Below are 12,121 nucleotides of genomic sequence, written 5' to 3'. Positions count from 1 at the left end.
TGAAAGAAAAAAAAGTCGCAGGGATTCTTATGTGTTTACGGGCTCTGAGTAGCGAATAAGGAACACGGGGAAAACCCACACTGCCAGGTAAGCTCCGGTGAAGGGCGGTGCTGGACTGCGACCCGGGCTGTCAAGCCCTCGTCCCGCGGGACGCCAGGTGCCTTCTCTGCCCTGGCTGGCTCTTGGCTACGGGGCTCCCCAGACGCCCGGAGGACCACTCCTTGTGCCTGGTCCTAATTCATTTCAACACACTGAGAAATTGGGTTCAGTGTTCTACCTCAAAACTAGACATTCCAGCTCGGAATCATTACGAGGCAGGAAGAGGCGAAATGCCACTCCAGGAAGGAGGCCGAGCTTGCCGGTCTCTTTGCCCTAAAGATCCACGTTACATGTGCGGCGACTCCAGTAGCTTCCCGGTGGGTCGGGAAATTCTTTGCAGAAGGTTTTCCCGTCCACTCCTAGATCCGTGTCATTTCATTTGAAAGTGCATCAACCTCTTCACCCACAGCCGCCCACAACAATAAGCCCCAAAAGTCACACATTCTGTGTTCTTTGTCGTCCGTCAGTGGGTTTTATCAGTGATAAAAAATGGAGGCACCTACATCCTCGGTGAAGGAAAGAGGAAAACTCAGCGTTTCTGTGCATTTTAGTGTAGAAAGCACCTGGTCCTGGAGAGGCAGGTCACCTGGGACCTTCAACTCCTGGTGCTCCTCCTGCGCCTCTGCCGCCTGTTGACCCTAAGGGAAGGCTCGGTTCTGATGCACCGAGCGGCAGAGCCACGTCCAGCCCAGCCTGGCTCCCCCCGAGAAAGGATTTTCTGGGATTACCTGCAAGAATTCCCTTGCAAACTAGCTGAACATAACAAAGTTCCAGGATGGAAACAAGGCAGATCCTTCTTCCAGGCTGGTGTCTGCACTCTGCCCCCCGGGCGGGGACGGAAGCCTCCTGGTGCTCCCCTCGGCCGTGGCCAGGTGAGAGTCACTCTGTCAGACGGCCCATCCGGGCCCACCTGGAACAAGCTCTGTAAAGGGCAGGCCCTGCAGTGTCCTGAGTCACCCCTGCTGAGGTTCTTAACCAGGGTCTGCAACAAAAAATAATGAATTTTTTGAAGTGTCACTGAACAGATTTACTAACAAGCAAGAATGACTATCGGCGAGGTGAGCTGTGTGCACAGCACAGCCAACGAGCTGAGAGCGGGCCTCCATCTTCAAGGGGCTGAGAAACAGTCAAAAGAGAGCATTTCATGATGTGAAGACTAGATGAAGTTCAAAGGTCCGAGTCTGTGAGTAAAGTTTTCAATTTCATCAATAAAAATGTGTGTCTAAGTACCTGCAGGGGGGCCTCGATGTGGTGCCTCGTCCCACGAAGACGAAGACCCTTTCTCTGACCCTTGGTGGACTGTCCGCCCAGCCCTGTTCTGAGACGTCCCACCCCTGCCCAGGGAGGCTACTGCCCCCCCCCCAACGCAGTCACCACGGAAACACGGTGGCGGCTGCGCTCCATCCCTGGGGAGCCGGGGACCTGGGCTCCGCGCCAATCCCATCCTCCTGGGCGGGCCTGGTCCCGGGCCTGCTCCGTGAGGGGGGCCGTCTGGGCAGGATTTGTTTTTCTTCACGAGCGATGAGGTAGCCCGAGCGGGAGGGCAGGGCTGGGTGTGGGCGAGAGACTTGAGCAGCAGCCACACTGACACAGGCTGACCCCTCCCGTCCCCTGCACTGGGCAGAATGACTAGCAACGTCCTGGGGCCACGTTCCTTCAGCGGAATGCGGTGTTGTCATAAAGTCTAAGCTCGGTGCTCTGCTCCGTTTTGTCATATTTTTTCCAGTTGTCAGGAGAAAAAACTAATTCTCCCACCTTGAGTTTTCCTCCTGTATCTTGTCCCATAAATTCTTGGCCCATGCTGTCACCGTCCATCAGAGCGTCCCCCCCGAAAGTGCAGGCCCCTCAGCGGGTGAAGGGGGACGCCCCACCCTCCACAGCAGACCCCGGGGTGCACGCCTCCCTGGGCAGAGCCGGAGGAGATCAGGCCAGCTGTGGTGCCGGAATTCAATCCAAGGGGCCGGAAAACAGGCTCAACTGAGTCTCGGGTCCTGGGACCTGGCGGGAACGGCAGCACATCTTCCCTGAGAGGACAGGTCTCAGCCCTTCCCTCGGACAGAGTTCAAAGACACACAAGTTCACGGTCAAAAGTCACTGAGCCAGCGAGGAAACAGCACACCAGTGACATCTGGCAACCAAGGACAGAGCCAGACCCAGAGAGACAACGTCAAGTTGAAGGAGAAATGATTTTTAAGGCATTTTTTAAGAGACGTGAAAGGTGGAGAACGAACCTATGGAAGAAAACACGACTGCCACAGCTGACAGGGTGGACCTTTACAAGAATCAAATAAAACATCTCTGATGAAATGTGCGACTGACGTCAGCAATCCAGGGCGCAGTGTGAGCAGCAGGCGAGCCGTGTGAGGACGACGGCCATCTCGGGGTCACGGCTGCAGCTACGTCGGGGACCACTTAGGGTGAAGTCGTCAGAAAGATGAATAGACTCGGCTGTGTTAAACCAAGAACCCCTGCTTATCAAAATACAACACTGGCGGGGCGGGGGCACGGCTCAGTGGTAGAGCCCTGCCTAGTGTGCACGAGGCCTGGGTTCAATCCCCAGATCCATAATTAAAATAAAGAATAAATTAATTAATAAATAAACGTAATTAACTCCAACAAAAAAACAAATTTAAAAAGATAAAATTTTTTAAAAATACAGTATTGGGACAGAAAAAAAAGAAAAACCAGCTTCAGGCCAGAAGTTATTTACAACCCTAAGCACAGTCTTGGCCACCAGCCCAGATAAAGTGCTGTGAAGGCACTGGGGCAGGGACAGACACTGGGACAGAGACAGACAATCCTTCAAGAGGTGGGCAAAGCAGGAGCATTTTGCAGACGAGGGACACGGACATCCGATTTATCACTGGACAGAAGCTTCATCTCATGATTAACCCAGGAAACGCAGTCAAAACCACAATAAAATACTATTTCACATGCAGTAAAACTGCACAAAGTGACTGCTGGTGAGGACCCGTGACAGCAGAAAGAACCCCCACCCGAGACGTGGGCACACGGCTCCTCTCCCGGGCTCACCCCCAGAAAACCTCCTGCCTGGTTTCTGGCCTGGAACCGCAGCTCCTGGAAGGTCTTGCTCCCGAGGACCCGGCCGCGGCCCAGAAACCTGCACGTTGAACCAGTCTCCTGGCAGGGCCACCTGCAGCCAACATTAAGGGTCTGCGTGACCAGAATCTGGGGACCTCCAACCTAGAAAATGTGGCCAGAGCCGAGGATCGTGTCTGCCCAGCCTCGGAACCTTCCTTCCCTCCCTTCCCGTCAGGAACCCAGCAAGATTACTGATCCCCTGCCCGGGCAGACTCTTCTGCAGGAAAGGGGTGCCCATAGATAAGGGCCCCGGTGACAGAGCCCTGCCTGGAAGGACGCTGAGACCAGGCACAGGAGGCAGCTGAGCTGGCCCCCAGGAGGAAGCCCCAGAGTCCGGGCAGGCAGAGCTCAGTGCCACCCTGTCCGGGAGCCCCTCCCTAGGGATGGAGCCCCCCACCCAGCCGGGCTCTCGGCACCAACGTCTACACTCCCAGGTAAGGAGGCCTCTGTCCACCCCGCTCGAGAGGACCCGGGCCCAGTCTCTTGGCCCCTGCAGCCCAGGTGGGTCGGACCCTGCATCTCTTCTTCTCGGCTGGAGGGGCTGCCAGGCTCTCTGTACCCCAGCCCGTCCTGACTGGGGGTCGTCATCTCCTGGGCGGCTTGTCGCTCAGGTTGGCTTTGAAGCACCTCTGACTGGGCGGCTGACGAACGTCACAGTAAGAGGTGCTTCTGCCGCTCAGGGCTCCACCCTGCGCCCGCCTGGGCCTGCACCTGGAGCGGACGGCCAGCCGCACCCACGCTCCCCGCTCCCAGAGCCCTGCCGCCGCCGCCTCGTTCTCACGCTGCCCCCTGCTCTGTCATCCTTCGAGACTCTGAGAAGAGCCAGGACCCCCCGTCCCTCCCTCCCCAGCTCGCAGGGCGCTCGGTCCACACTCAGAGCTGTCCTCCGGCCCCGCGGTTTTGCGTGGATGTTTCCTCCTCCCTGTGAGGCTCTGGGTCTGGAGCCCAGCGGAGGGGCCTGTCTGGGGGCGGGGCGAGGGGCGCGGCTGGGCCACCTGCTCAGAGCCCGCACCGCCCTTGCCCCCCGTTGGTTTTTATATCCGCACACATTGCCCGGCAGTCGAGGCTCCAGCTGTTCACTGCTGTCTCTACTTTTAGGAATTAAACCATAATAAAGAACACTTTTAAAACCCTTTGTTCAATCCCAGCCTTTCCGGTGGACGCACACCTGATGCCCACACCCCCCGGAGGGTGACAATGCGGTCTGTTTCGAGAGACCTCTAAGAAGGGAGTTCTGCCTGAGGAAGCCGTTTCTGATGCAGTTTTTCCAGGGTCGTCGTCAACAATACGTGGTTTCTCCCACACAAAGCAGCTCTCCTTCCCAGGCCGGCCGCTTTCTCATCTCAGGTCCATCCAAGGTGAGCTCACGAGGTCGCCCAGAGCGTCCTCCTGTGAAGAGTCCTCTTCTGAATTCAGTCCCCACTGATAAACCCCGTTTGGCTTCTGCAAACCCAATAATCGTGTTCTGCACATGTGGATCGTGTGCCCTCCACCGGACTCACAATTTCTATTCTGCTTTCTTCTGTAGTTTCACCTCTACTTGTGAGATAACGTATTAAAAGTTCTGGTCTGGTGACTGGCATAGGGCAGACCCTCAAAAGTCAGTTGTCATTTCTGGATTTGTTGTCCAGAACTCACTGTGTGGTGACCTGACCTCTGCCCCCCTGCACGGACTCTGAGGTCAGACACACCTGGCGTTGCTTTGGGACTAACACAGACCTGGAGTTGGTTACCGACCAGCAGTGTCTCTGTCGTGCTGCGGGAGGACCGACGCAACTCCACAGGTGACTCGTGGCAGCAAGCGGGCTAATGCTTACGAAATACGGTGCTTGGTGTCTGGTAAGCGCGTAACAAGTTCAGAGAAAAACATAGTCTAAAAGTTAAGACACTAGGCACACAGTTTCATTTCCTTTAATTCCTGGCTTTTTTCAGGGTTATATAATTAATTCTTTAATATTTACATTTAGTTGATTTCATGAAGTTATAATTTTTCAATTAATGACATTTTTGAAAGTAAGACCATTCAGTTTAGCAAGACGGTGCGATCGCAGCCAGGTCTCCACATCGCTGGTGGGAGCAGAATTCAGCGCAGACTGCCTGAGCGGCAGCTTTCTCAATACCATCAGCAAGTCTCTTTTCATGTTTTTATCCCTGAGACACAAACGTGGAGCTGAACAGACGCACACCTGCCCCTGGACACGCAGCAGCAGGGGTCTGACGGAGTGCACACCCAGCAGTTAACAGAGACAGGACGTAAGTCACCATCGGCCAAGGACAGCCAGCAGGAGACGCTGAGATGCCCCGAGGCCGGGAGTACCGGGCTCAGGGGACCATCCAGGAACAGGGCTGCCACACTGGCCACTGGCCCCTGGCCCGGCTCTGAGAGGTGAGCCACGAGGTGGGGCCAGTGTGGGGAGAGGCCATGCTGGGCCCCCCACCAGAGCCGGGGTGATAGAGCAGGTGGGGGGCTGGCAGGAAGAACACTCCTCCTCTTCTGGAGGAGGAGAATGTGGGGGAGCACCTGCAGAGGAGCCAGGGGTGGGCGGGGAGGCCAGAGGCCCGTCACTTCGTAACCTGCACAGCAAGTCCTAGGGTGACAAGAGTCCACGTGCAGATTAATAAGTAAAACACTGTGTCTACACAGGACAGACCAGCAGACACAAAACTACACCCACGGCGGGGGCGACAGGCACAGGAGAGCCTCCACAGAGGACCGGCGGGGAGGCCGGGCCATCAGCCAGCGTTTCAACATGGCCCGCAGCCCCAGGGAGGGTGATAGAAACCAGAGCGAGAATGCGACCTTCCACGACGCTCCGGAGTGGGGATTCTGGAACTGCTCCCTTTTCTCCTTCGTTTCTTGTCAGTAGTTTCCAAATATTCCATAATATGTATGTGTCACTCTTGTAGTAGCAAGAAAACAATAAAAGGTGTGTTTTTTCCCAAATAAACCAAATTAAGTTAGAAATGTTACGGAACACGAGCAGACCGGGTTCTCGCTCACATGACGGCCGGGAGCCCTGTCTCCTCCCATCCCGGGAAAGTGACCCGCGCCGTTTCTGTCCCCGCTTGTTAAACCCCAGGCCTGTGCGGCCCAGCGGGCCAGGCCTGACTAGGGGTCTGCTGACATCAAGCTCCCCAGCGACAGCAATGGCAGCGTGTGTGTGTGGAAGCTTCTCCTGGCCCACTGCAGTTTCTGCCTCTGTTTTCTGAACTGTTCTTTGGCATCTTAATGAATTTATTTGACTCTCCCCCTTTTCCTTTGTTTCCTTAAACAAATCTGTAATTTCCCCCGTGCACTGCATACTGATTTATCTGACCATTTAAACCCCGCTTGGTTCCCCGGTGGTCGAATTACACGAAGCTGTCAATGTTCAACCTCTTCTAAACTGAACAGCCTGGCAGCAACCCTACATGGTTCAACCCAACCGAAAACTCTTGTTTGATACTGAAACAGGCTCTGGAAATTTGTCTGGCTTTTATTCCCATTCAGCTTGTTCCCAGGTGGGATTTTATTGTGCGTGGGACAGTCTCTGGTCTAGCCTAATACTGAGGTTAGTGAATGTTTTCCATGAGAAGCTTTTAGGTCGGGGCTGCCTGTAAAAGCCACACCTTTCTTCTAAATTGTTGCTTTTATTCCTCCCCACCCCTCAAAAAAATGCTGGAAATTATTCCGACATGTTTTCTTCCCATCAGAAAGCATTTTACTCCAGCCTATTTATTTATACTCTCAAATTATCGTGGAGTTACTACAAAACATACCAAATTTTTAAAATACCTTAAAATACTTTTTATGAAAATATCACCTTATATGTACAAAATATCATAAGGAAGAAAAAGATTCTTATTTCTCCAATAATAACTAAGATTTCCAATAAAATTTCATTTAAAAAAAAAATCTGTATTTCCAAAAAGAAAGCTCACAAGTGCCCCTAGAGGTCTCCCTTCTCTTCCTACCCCGATTTTCTTCCTCGTAAATCCACGTGGCAGTCTCAACTTTTCGAAGCAGGAGGATGCTTTCTGGTACCAAGGCTGGTTCCAGGAGCCACACACAGGTATGCAGTGCGCTCGGTCGGGTCTTACGTCCAGAGAGAAGGTGGTTTGCTTGGTCCTCAGTCTTCTCTTGCCCTGAGAGGTAAGTGCTGTTCATGTGGTTCCACAGCGGCTGCCAGGAACTCTGCTGGGTCACTGCAGACGGCTCGCTCGCCCCTCATCCTCTGACTCCCCTCATCAGCAGGCCTACCTGGAGCCGCGCTGCGCCTCAGGGCAGGCACGGAAGATGAGCAGGGTGGGACTGCTGGGACTCACAGGTACCCGAGACGGGGGTGCCTAGAATTAAGGTGGGAGGGACTAAACCACAACTATTCCTAACTCACCGTGTTGGCGAGGAGGGAGGGTTGGCTCTGCTTCCTGTAATCACATGATCCAAGGCACATGTGAATAATCAGCACACCGCGTATACGCCAACAATTAGCAATCATTTCACTTAATTCAAAACAAAATTGTTTGACAATTATATGTGAACAATTATGTAAACATGCCCCAAGGTTTCCTATTTCTCAAAGATTAAAGTGTTTCCTTACTTTCTAGTCGTAACTGACGGTCTGGTTGCGAGTAATATTGCGGTTTCTGTGAAATAAAATTGTAGAAACATCTGTGTGGGACGTTGGGGACCCCGCGAGCCGTGGGCATGTGTTCAGAAGGAGTGTCTGACTCACGCCTCTGCCTAAGAGCGGAGGCTTCAGGGAGTGGATGGTCCCCGGGAGACATCCCGCTGGCCTCAGCCCTCACGTCCCTCTTTACCTTCTTTCGTTTCGATGAGCCTCTTTCCAAAATAGGTGACTCCCACTTAAAGACAATACGCCCACTGTCATGAGCTGCCTCTGAAACTCTCAGGGTTTTCACGCTGGGCAATCTGTCATCGCCCATGACCTCAGAGGTTCCCGAGATCCGTCCCTTGCATTAGGTGGACCTGGATTTCTTCTCCGCGACATTACATTTGGCACCCTCTCCTCACATCTCCAATAGAGAGTTCTTACATATCCATAAGAGGTGTCCCAACTTTAGTTGACCAAAGATTTGAACAGGAAATATCAAAGAAGGCCTACAAACATGAAGCATACATCTGAAGAATGTTCAATCTCAATATTAATCCAAGAACTATAAAATTGGGAGAAAAGTGTTAATAACACCTTGTATTGGCAAGACTCTTTTTCAGCAGGTGGGGAAGAAAAAGCACTTTTGTTCAGGATGCTTTAGAAGAGTGAGAAATAACTGATTTCATAAATGTTCATCGATGGGGGGTTAGGAAATACATTATTGTTAAGTCACAAAATGGGGTATTAGGCATTGGTTTAGAAAGTGGAGAAAAACTATTAAGTAAGAGAATAAATTTGTATTAAAATTAAATTTACACAGAAATGTTTAGAAAGATGTGATATATTCAGAGCTGTGCACGGTGGGGTGGGTTTACAACCAGTCTTTTCCACCTAATGATTTAGCCATTATCACTTACTTCTTTAATAATAAGCATAAACAATAAAGTTATTTCCACATGTGAAGAGAAAATTTTTCTGATGGTGATGATCCCAAAATAGGGAGAATACGGTAGCTGCCTCCTAAAATTAGCCCAGTTCATTCATAATTAACATGTTATTGACCCTCCAAGACCCACCATGTCGGGGGGGGGGGGTGGACACACGTCACAGCCTGGACACCAGAGTGCCCACGCCTCCTTTGTAGGGGCTGCAGGGGGTTTATGCCACGTGGACTAGATGTGGAGCTTGGTGACACACTGTGGACAGCCAAGGTCTGGCTGTGCCAGGACATACAATTAGAAGTATACGGGCTTCTTCTGCATGGCACAGGGAACTACATCCAATATCTGGTAATAACCTTTAATGAAAAAGAATATGAAAACGACTCTATGTGTGTACATGCATGCCTGGGACACTGTGCTGCACACCAAACTGACACATTGTAACTGACGGTGCTTCAGTTCAAAAAACTGCATAAAAGTATACTAATCATCACGCCCCGATGACGGGCAACCCAAGACGGTCGTCACCTTCTGCTCTGCCATGTACACATCACAGCGCGCACGCCGGCTTTCCTTTACGGCGGAATAACAACACACAACGGGGCTGACGTTCCCAGGCAGCTTTCTCTTCCGATTCATTTCCATCTTTACAGAAGTCCACAGATTTACAAGTTTAATCTCGAACACAAATGACAATGCATTACTAACTGGCCAGAGGACATGGTGTCCTTCTGTGCTTTTTACAGAGGAGCGCACACACACACACAGACACGGCTAAATCCTGCCATTCACACCCACACCAGCACGTGCCAACACACGTCCAACAGCAGGCACGCTGAGCCCTTCTCACCAGTTATCTGCCACCTCAGAGCTCTGGGGAAGCGAGTGACCCATCTCTCCTGGAGGTCAGCCGAGGGGAAAAGCTAAGACTGAAATGTTGCTGACGTAAGACTGTTAAATGAGGAATTTAAAGAAAAGGGCAAGTGGGAGAATTGAGACAAATAAGCAAGAGGCAGGGCCAGTGGCAGCTCAGGCCGCATGTACTCGGCTCCCTGGCTCGCGACACCAACAAATTCACTATGACTTTGCCAATCAAGTCAAAGCGCCTGCGTCTGCACGAGTGACGGCGGCGTCGGAGGTTTGCAACGGCTGCAGGAGAAACGCTCCACGTGATTTCAACCTGCTGTCTCTCCGTTTCTGGTTCCAAGGACCGTGGAGCCGTGCGCATCGGCACAGGGGCAGCCCCTCCGGTTCACACCCTGGGAGCCGGTTCTCAGGGAGCTCCCTGGAGACATGAGAACGGTAGGTACCACTTCTAAGTAACTGAATCCACATTTTACAAAGAAAAATCCAAAACAGAGAGGATCCTTAAGGTGCCTCACGACCATCAAGAAACACTGAAAATGTGTACAAAAGCAAATTCAGGCTTAGTCAACCATCCTTTTTTAGGTTTTCTAAACCAAACGAAGCATCGTTACATAACAAACATCCATGATAAGAAACGTGGGTCTCCTCTGAGGACCTAAACCTCCAGCCGTGAGTCCCAGTGAACAGCGTGCTCACCTGGCCCTTCTCTTCCCAGAACCAAGGGCCAGCCCCATCCTGAATATGTTTTCCAGTTCTCCCCGATGACCTGTCATTGCCTCAGGGGTGGACTGCGTTCCCCTTTCTAAGCAGGAACTGTGTCTCTGTTGCAATTGCTGGGGCCGCGTGTTACACAACACTGCGGGCGGCTTCTCCGGACCTGCCGGTGGGCGACTCCCAGCGCTGGACCTGGACCGCAGGCGAGGGAACTCCAGCCCAGGAACCGCAGAGGGAGCCGGGGGAGAACCTCTGCCCTCTGAGCCCAGACACGCAGGACACCTCCCAGGAAGTCTGTGTGGCGGGGAGATCACAGGGTCCCCACTGTCCTTCTGAGATGCTTTCACAGATAAAGGGAAGTCTATCTGCCAGCTGACGTGCCGAAGCAGTGACTAAGTGCGTAATCCCCATCCGCCTTTGGCGTGAATATAATTATTAATTTAATACGGCTGGTTTCACAAGCGTAGAGGCCAAGGTATTTGCTATAACTTTACTAATGCCATTACCTTCAATCAGAATAAGTGAGCCATGACACCTTATGCAGCTCTAGTATTTCTCTGGACTCCCGTCTGGATGTGGCCACAGCATAGAGAGGTCTGAAGACAAAATAAGTTGGTAGCCTCTCTTTTGTAGGTCAAGGAGAGTCATTACCTTTTTAACTTTTTAATTTAATTAGCCAGGTAATGCTTATAGGGAAATAAAAATCAAGTAAGAGACCGATTCACCTATAACCTCTTATCTCAGCTACAACTACTATCAACATTTTAGGCGTATGGCCTTTCATACAGCGTGCACAGAACACACCACACACAACCTTCAGTGGCGCCACAGGGGTCTGCAGTCTGGTTTCTGTCTTAGCGATATGTCACATCTAACACTTTTCCACGTTAACGATTACACACCTGCTTTAGTGAACTTCACCCGGGGCTGTGATAGTAAATGATTAGCCTCAGGACAGAAACATAGGTCAGAAGAAGAGACTGGAGGGTCCAGGATAGCTCCGGGTTTACAGGTGATTCATTTCAGTTCAGAGGGAAAGGGGTGTTTGTTTAAGAAACGGTGATGGTCCTAGAATAACGAGCTCATCTTAGGGGAAAAACGTTAGAATCCTGCCTCCCATCAGATGCAAAAATAAATCCTGAGTCGAAAAAGATACACAGGTCATATCAGAATAAAACTTACAAAAATACTACCTTCACTTTGAAATAGGGGAAAACGTTCTAAATATGACAAGAATCATAAAAGACATAAAGGAAAAAAGAAAAATATTAAGTGGTGATACGTCAAGGAGGCCACACCAACTCTGGAGAAAAACAACAGACTCAGGGGAAGGTGTGTCCAACGCACAGGACAAATGCCACCTGGAGCTCGGGAAGAGCCCTGCCGGGGACGAGGAGCAGGTCCCGGCACACGGAAACTGCAGGCAGACACTCGCTGAGCCACAGCGCTGGGCGCTGGGTGAGTACTGAGATCCCTTTGCTTATCACTCACATGAGGAAAAGTATTTTAAAATGAAGATACTCGGCATCGACGGTGACGTGAGGAGTTTGCTCTCTCACCGCTGGTTATCATCACAGCCTGAGGGGCAACCTGGCGACATTCAGACAAATAAAACTCAATGATGTAAAAAACGCTATTCCATGTGGGGGTATAACACCGTATTATAATTTTTAAAGTTTTCCTTCAGCTCAGTGATGAACAGATGACCAAGTGTTAACTCAGCAAAAGCTATTAGGCAGCTACTAGCATCTAGAATACACTAGTTTCAACACAAAGATCTCTCATCTCACTAAGCGTCCAGTC

The 12,121-nt window shown here is 51.4% G+C and overlaps 1 long non-coding RNA gene across 4 annotated transcripts; it reads left to right on the top strand.

The window, feature by feature from the left end:
• The first annotated feature begins 1,225 nt into the window (after positions 1-1,225).
• Positions 1,226-6,135, top strand: LOC116665500. 4 transcript variants are annotated; one of them, XR_004322162.1, is made up of 3 exons: positions 1,226-3,635; positions 4,350-5,587; positions 5,846-6,135. It is a non-coding gene; the product is annotated as an uncharacterized LOC116665500 (long non-coding RNA). The 4 variants fall into 4 exon arrangements; XR_004322163.1 differs by having other exon boundaries at positions 1,226-4,559; positions 4,833-5,587; XR_004322161.1 differs by having other exon boundaries at positions 1,226-4,559; positions 4,730-5,587.
• Positions 6,136-12,121: the final 5,986 nt, after the last annotated feature.

This window comes from Camelus ferus, chromosome 8 (assembly GCF_009834535.1).
Source record: "Camelus ferus isolate YT-003-E chromosome 8, BCGSAC_Cfer_1.0, whole genome shotgun sequence".
In the NCBI taxonomy this organism is placed as follows: Eukaryota; Metazoa; Chordata; class Mammalia; order Artiodactyla; family Camelidae; genus Camelus; species Camelus ferus.
Note: the sequence above shows the minus strand (reverse complement) of the source record. Positions and strands in the feature narration are given on the sequence as shown.